Source organism: Eurytemora carolleeae, unplaced genomic scaffold (assembly GCF_000591075.1).
Source record: "Eurytemora carolleeae unplaced genomic scaffold, Eaff_2.0 scaffold371, whole genome shotgun sequence".
NCBI classification, from domain to species: domain Eukaryota; kingdom Metazoa; phylum Arthropoda; class Copepoda; order Calanoida; family Temoridae; genus Eurytemora; species Eurytemora carolleeae.
Genome location: NW_019396355.1, coordinates 178045 through 186148, shown reverse-complemented (window position 1 = coordinate 186148; position 8104 = coordinate 178045).

The following is an 8104-nucleotide window of genomic DNA, read 5'->3' as shown; positions in this document are numbered from 1 at the left end:
CCCCCCTTCCCCCACAAGTTCACCCTGGCCCACCGTACCCACTTTTAGTCCCGGAGAAACCCCGAGGATAAACCTCACGCCCGAAGATAACGGAGTCGGAGTATAATCCGTCCCGTCCAGTTCTCATGAAAGATTAAACACGGAGAATATTTCGCATCTTATCCGTCCCGTCCTGACTCCAGTAGTTGATCATATCACAGAGAACATACATTTTCTATCAGTTCTTTTTCTGCTAAATATTCAGGAAAATTACTCATATCTTTTTTAACTTCTCAGATACGACAACGTCATGATTTGTTTTTTATATGAACAATTCTTTAGAATAAATCAAATTAAGTCAAATATTGGTCCTGATCCCTTACTTCATTTTAGTAGTTAGTACTTAGAACTAACAAGCTTCCAATCTTAACTATAATAGTACTTAGTAGTGGATTAAATCCAGATAAGTCTGAGTATCTAATCCGTTCAAGAGAATCATTAGTTTCTAATACATCTCATCCGTTCTGTCTCTTTCCAGTGTTAGTTTATAGTCAGAGAATCATTCTTTGTTGATCCGTCCTCTAAGTTGAAACCATAATTACTGAAGTTTTTAATTCGTCCCACCTTACTCCAATATTNTTTCCAATCCTTCTCATCCTGGCTCTAGTAGTAGTTTATATACTGTGGATCCCTAGTTTCCAATCCTTCTCATCCTGACTCTAGTAGTAGTTTATATACTGAGAATCATTAGTTTTTAGTCCGTCTCCTCCTTACTCGAGTAGTAGTTTATATACTGAGAATCATTAGTATTTAGTCCGTTTCCTCCTTACTCTAGTAGTAGTTTATATACTAAGAATCATTAGTTTTTAGTCCGTCTCCTCCTTACTCGAGTAGTAGTTTATATACTGAGAATCATTAGTCTTTTGTCCGTCTCCCCCTTACTCTAGTAGTAGTTTGTATACTGAGAATCTTTATTTTTTAGTTTCTGGTCCGTCCCACCCTACTCCAATATTGATTCATATTCAGAGAGTCTCTAATTTTTTAATCTTTCCCACCTTACTCAAATATTAATTCATATTTAGAGAATCCCCCTAGTTTTTTAAACCTTACTCAAATATTAATTTATATTCATATTCACTAGTTTCTAATCCGTTCCACCTTCTCTAGTAGTAGTTTATATATGCAGAGAAACATTAGTTTTTAGTCCGTCTCCTCCTTACTCTAGTAGTAGTTTATATACTGAGAATCATTAGTTTTTAGTCCGTCTCCTCCTTACTCTAGTAGTAGTTTNCATAAAACTATACCAAAATTATACCAACACGTATATATGTGAGAAATACGCCCGTGTCACGTGACTAGAACTCCCTTCAATGACAATGCAGTATACTGGTCACGTGATACAGGTGGAGGCAAGTGACAATATTACTACACTACCATTGGTTGAAGTTTTGGTGACATGGTCCGGCCTATAAATAATATTATCAATTATATCTAATAGAATTTAAAAATTATAAAAATTATTCAATTCAAATAATAATAGGAGAAAACCTGAGTTTCTCAGACTCCCCTGGGATATTGTTGTTTTCAGATTGGTTGCGTATTTGTTGAATATGATCTGTTTAAAATTACGAATCTTATACAAAATCTTACATATACGTTTTGGTATAATTTTGACACAGTTTTACATCAATTTCTCGAGACAAGAACATCATATACAACTCAGATCTTATAGGTCTCAATCAGCTCCTGAGATTTTCAGGTTTCAGCATATCCCCCCATTTAATTTTTCCTTTACAGTCCCTTTAAAATGCATAATTTCCTCTCATAAAATTTGAATCAAAAAAAGCTGAAACCCCCAAGAGGTTCAATGATAATTATAAATATACTTTGCTTGCCTGTTTGTTTGTCTGTCTTTTCGTTCGTGACCAATAAACGTCAAAACTGCTGGACCGATCGGGTCCAAATTTTTTTGGGACCTTGTGTGATCCCAGTGAAGGTTAATAAATGGTCAAAGTTTTAAAAACTTGCCTACAACAAAATTCGATTTCCATTAAATTTTGAAAATCCGCGAAAATTTTTTTTAAATCCACAAATTTTGTTTTGTTTCGGTTTTACAATGTGTTAAAAGAGAAAATTTTTACAGTTGAAATAGAAGATGGGCGTGTAGCGCCCTTAAAACCCTAGTAGTAGTTTTAAATTCTAAGAGTAAATGACATTTCTTTGTGAAGAGCTGGGTTTAACAAGGACCTGAATGAATAAGTTTTTAGATTCGTAGGATTCAATGAAAATTGCTGCAAACCCAAAAAAAACTTTTTGTGTAGTAATGTGTGTTTTTATTAAAGGGACTGTAAGAGTAATTTCAAGTGACCTTTCATGCAAAGATGTCAATGTGTGATTCACGACTGTACCCTTAAAAGCTTTGTCTAGTAAAGTACGATTTAGATATCAATGTTTGTCATTTTGAATAATGATTATTTTCAATTGTGGTTTGTCCACTACAGTGACTTTCTCGTTTCTACTAAAGGGAAACATAGAGGAACATTCAGAGACAAAAATCTTCCACATTGATGATGAAATAACGGGTTCAAGGGTACGCTTGTGAATCGGGCGTTGATATCTAGCTTTGGATGGAGGGTAACTTAGAGTTACGCTTTCATTTCCTATTAAGCTCCGTAAAGGTTTGAACATAGAACTTTTAGGTTTAGAAATATATGATTTAAGAATTTGAAACGTAAACTAACTTTTAGGATTTCTAAATACGTTAAAGTTGAAAAAAGTGAATCAGAAGTTTCACGTAAATGTTTAGAAATATGAATGTATATTACAGTATGTGTATATATGGGCTAATGTACACTATACAGGGAGGGGAGGAAGGCCAGTTAAAATATTTTCTCGTCCGAGCCACATTCTCCTCATTTTTTCGTCCGAGCCACCTCAAAATCCTCTTCTTTACAGTATTATTTTTTAAAGTGTCTAATACTCCAAGATAAAACTATTTTTAAGACACAGGCAACGTTAGGGCATAACTGAAATATTGAATTTTTGTAAATCAAAAAAAAAAGTTTCAATTGATTTAAAGTTTTTGAGTTGAATGTCCTTGAAAATGTTCACCTTTTTTACGCGCATTTTCATATATTCCCGGTGTCTAGAATGCCGCAAATAATTCCGAGTTTAAAGAACTTTAATCTTTTTTAATAATTATATAGTGAAAACTATACAATTTTTCCGAGTGGTGCCATGGGAAAAAGTATATGCAGTGGTTTGCCATATATTTTGCTATTTATTTTATATTCCGTATTGGTTAGCCATTATGGAGGCAGAAGAGATTTAAGTTTTACCTAAATATAGTTTGATATCATTCTCATGGCTTTAAAGATTCCAACTTGATGTAATCATTGCAATACTTTAGTTGATCTATATTTATGCCCTAACGTGGCCAGATTTTTAAAAAATAGTTTTATCTCAAGAATTAGAAACTTTAAAACACATAATAATCGAGGTGGCACGGACGAGAAAATGAGGAGAATATGTGGCTCGGACTAGAAATTGTTGTAGCTGGCCTTTCTCCCCTCACACAGGTCGCCTGATGGGTTTGTTTATAGGAGGTCTATAGTTTAGAATACCGAGATATTCAAATACAAATCCTTCTTCCTTAAATATCAATATTTATTTGAAAAACAATCAAAACTGCCAAAACTTAATTTTATTTTTCTATTAGCAACTATTTATTATCTAATCTTTAAGAAAACTCACAATACATGAAGTTGGTTTTTACAATTCGTCAAATGCTTTAGATAAGTTCTTTACATTAAAAAGCTTTACACCTTGCACCCTTGTACCTCCACCCCCTCCCACAAAAAGCAAAAGTTGTAGAGGGAGGGGAAGGGGTAATCTTGACACGTGTCTGTCAAATTTAACCATTCTTATAAATGTCATTGTCTTTTACCTCTAATACTTGAAATAAGAAAGTTCTGTAGAACTGAACTGTCTCAAGACTAAATATTATATTATATGACTTTTGCGTTTCGATTTATTGGGAAAGACGGGGGGGGGGGGTTTAACATCGTCCTAGAAACTGATTTACACATTATTATTTTTTAACAATAAATATTAAATATAAAACTTTTCCTACCACCATGACATAAAATGCAAGGGATGAAACTTATTCTTTAATTAAAAAAGCATTCTTTTTCAAAACACTTAAAACTGTAGACTATTTTAAAATATGCCAGCAAACAGGTGTACATGATACATGATAAAAAGAACTGAACTTGAACCGTATCCAGAGTAAATCACAAAAAGTTTAAAGTTAATTGTTTAAGTGTGAGTTCAATTAGTTGTTTCAAAGGGGAATTATATGCTTTGCAGAAAGTATTTCAACAATTTACACAAATTCTAAATAATTTTGTAAGCTGTCCATTGATTCAACCCCTCTACGCATAAAAATATTTACTTTTTCATCATAATTTAACAGAGAATTTTGGATGAATTGACATCTATAAATATTAAATTTTAAAAAAAATTGACAATTTTTCTTTTTTTTCTTTTTTTAGATTAAGTTTATTAGTTATTCACAGGAACAGGGATCTGATTAAGTGCTCACAGTTTACATTTTCGGGATTTCGTATACTGGCAGAATATGGTTTATAGCTTTAGAGATATTCATAAGGAATTTGTTTAAAATATGAAAATATTTAAGATTTAGGCAAATTCTAAAAAATTGTTTTTAAGAAAATGTTCTGCGTATGTAAACATGTTCAATTACCAGGCCTTGCTGCTTGCAAATCAGTCGTATGTATGCACATTTTTAGACACTGCATGCGAATTCAGTATTTGTAGACTGCTAAGAAAAGAAGTAACAAATGTAAGCCAATAGTTTCAATTCTAAACCTAATTAACTGAATGATAATTAGGAAAACACAGAACTATTATGATAAAAATAATGCCAATAAAAATTCAATGATTATGTTATACGAATAATGATAAAAATAATGATGATCATAAGGATAATGATAATCATGATGATGATCAGCCTGGAACCCGTTAATATCACGGTATAATTTCAAACTAAATCATTTCATATACTTTTGACTTATACCATTGTGCAGGGTTACCAACAATAGATGCGACTTCAGAGACGATTGTTCGGATTTTGTTTAGTCCGTTTTCTTGCATTCAGGTTTCCTTGTATCATCATCATGATCATCATCATGATCATCATCATGATCATCATCATGATCATCATCATGATCATCATCATGATCATCATCATGATCATCATGATCATCACTAGTTTTTGCCTACAAGGAAACCTGAATGCAAGAAAACGGACTAAACAAATTCCGAACAATCGTCTCTGAAGTCTCATCTATTGTTGGTAATGATGATGATCATGATGATGATCATGATGATGATCATGATGATGATCATGATGATGATCATGATGATGATCCTGATGATGATCATTATGTTCATAATGATAATCATGATCATGATGATAATTTTGCGGACGACGATTATGCTAGATTTGATAATATATAATTCTTATCTTGATGTCTAGATAGAATGAACATGATGAAGATGAAGATGATGATGATGATGATGATGATGATGATGATGAGAATATGAGAGTATATGATTAGAAGACATGCTCAAGGTTCCTCATGGGGGAAGATGGAAGAACCTCGAGTTTACAAACAAATAGGAAACCAATCAGAAGCATTGTGTACATAGTAAACCAATTAGAAGCATTGTTTACATTTTACATCAATCAGAAGAATTGATTACTTTTTAAACCAATTAAAAGCATTGTTTACATTTTACATCAATCAGAAGCATTGTTTACATTTTACACCAATTTGAAGCATTGTTTACATTTTAAATCAATGAGAAGCATTGTTTATATTTTTAACAAATCATCTAAGCATAGTTTTTAACCAGTTAGAAGCATTGTTTACATTTTAAACTAATCAGAATTACTTTTTACATTTCAAACCAATCTGAAACAATGTTTACATTTTACACCAATCAGAAGTATTGTTTACATGTTAAACCAATTAGAAGCATTGTTTACATTTTAAATCAATTAGAAGCATTGATTACTTTTTAAACCAATCAGAAGCATTGTTTACATGTTTAACCAATCAGAATCATTGATTTTATTTTAAAGCAATGAAAAGCATTGTTTACATTTAACCAATCAGTTAAGAATTGTTTACATTTTTAACCAATCAGGAGCATTGCTATATTTTAAACCAATTAGAAACATTGTTTACATTTTACACCAGTTAGAAACATTGTTTACATTTTACACCAATCAGAAACATTGTTTACATTTTAACCCAATGGGAAACTTTGTTTACATTTTACACTAATTAGAAGCATTGTTTACATTTTAAATCAATGAGAAGCATTGTTTAAATTTTTAACCTATCATCTAAGCATAGTTTTTAACCAGTTAAAAGAATTGTTTACATTTTAAACTAATCAGAATTACTGTTCACATTTTAAATCAATCGGAAACATTGTTTACATTTTACACCAATCAGAAGCATTGTTTACATTTTACACCAATTAGAAGCATTGTTGACATCTAGTGTTCTATCTGTATTGTTATTAATCTTTGGTAATCTTGAAATTTAATTACCCCTGAATAAATTTTAAATTAAAAATCTTTAACTCTTAAATCTTGAAAATTTCATCGAAATTTCTTTCATCATTAATCAAACATTAAGGAAACTGAGCTGAAAGATCAATATCATCTGAAGCTTAATCTACAATTTAAACATCTTTATGTTCCACTCTCCACTAAACCCCACTATTTATTCGGTCAGAGTACTGCAAATCACTGCAGTACACACCGAAAGATGAGTTGAGGGTGGTTCGGCTACATATCTTACAATAGTTTTTTGGGACTCTAGAGACATAATTTCAAGGCAAGAATCACTTGATCGAAATTAGGAGTAAGCCAGGTTTAAATACCGAATTAGCAGGTTTTAGATCAACTCTTGAATTTCGATCAAATCGGTTTCGATCATCTGGCATTCTTTTAATATCAAGTGATTTCCATTTGCATGTATTTCCTATTCACTTACCATTTCAATATTTGTCTGATCGATGATGACTTAAGGAGGTGAAAATTGACTTTTTACAATTGTGGACTTCGAATTTATGCAAAAACTATGAAGGAAACTGTCAGAATTAAATCGGATAAAGGTTAAAAATCGGATAAAGGTTAAAAATCGGACATATAAATTGAAAATTAAGAAAATACATTTTCGGATTAAAACAATTAAAACGGATTTAAGCCTTGTAAAAAAGCCATGAAGTTTAAACATAAGAAAAGTTAATATCTACACAGTAATGCATTTATAAAAAAAATGTCCAAAAAAGTCCTTGATTAATTACCCCAATGACCTTGTTTTACTTATTATTCTAAAATATATCACATATCATATTGTATACTTAGAGATATATATTTACTAGGGTGGTTCATAATGACCTCAAAAATTGACTAAAGTGTTAGCTTATAAGGTGCAGAGACATTTTTGTTTATATGTAATGTTTTTTTTTTGATGACCTCATTATGAACCACCTTAAATTATTTCTGTACAAAATGTGACAAAAATTTAACTTAGCAATTTACATTTTGATTTTCTTATCTTCAAAATTATCTGAAATATTTTCTGCTTATTTTGACAGAAAATGAGTTTTCATGCTGTTCGGCTTGATTTGACATCGTACAGCTTCAAACATTTTCAACATTTTGTAAAATCAAAATATTTATTTTTACAAAATTCTAATTGGTTGACGGGACGCAGGAATAATTCCTTGGCGGAGAAATCTGAGGGATGCTCATTTGCTAAAGTAAGATAAAGGTTTACCCACAAAGAATGAGATTGTAAAGACGACCTGAAACTCTTAAAATATGACGATTAGAAGGTTAAATTAAGTATTTCACCTTGATTATTATCTTTTGCCTGAAACAACTTTAAAATTGCAGAGAATCCTAAATATAGGGAAATAGACAGTATGAATTATGTACAGTCGTCTCTGAAGTCTCATCCTTTGTGGGTAACCCTGTAATTTATTATTGCAATTATTGTAATTTTATCATTTATTGGCC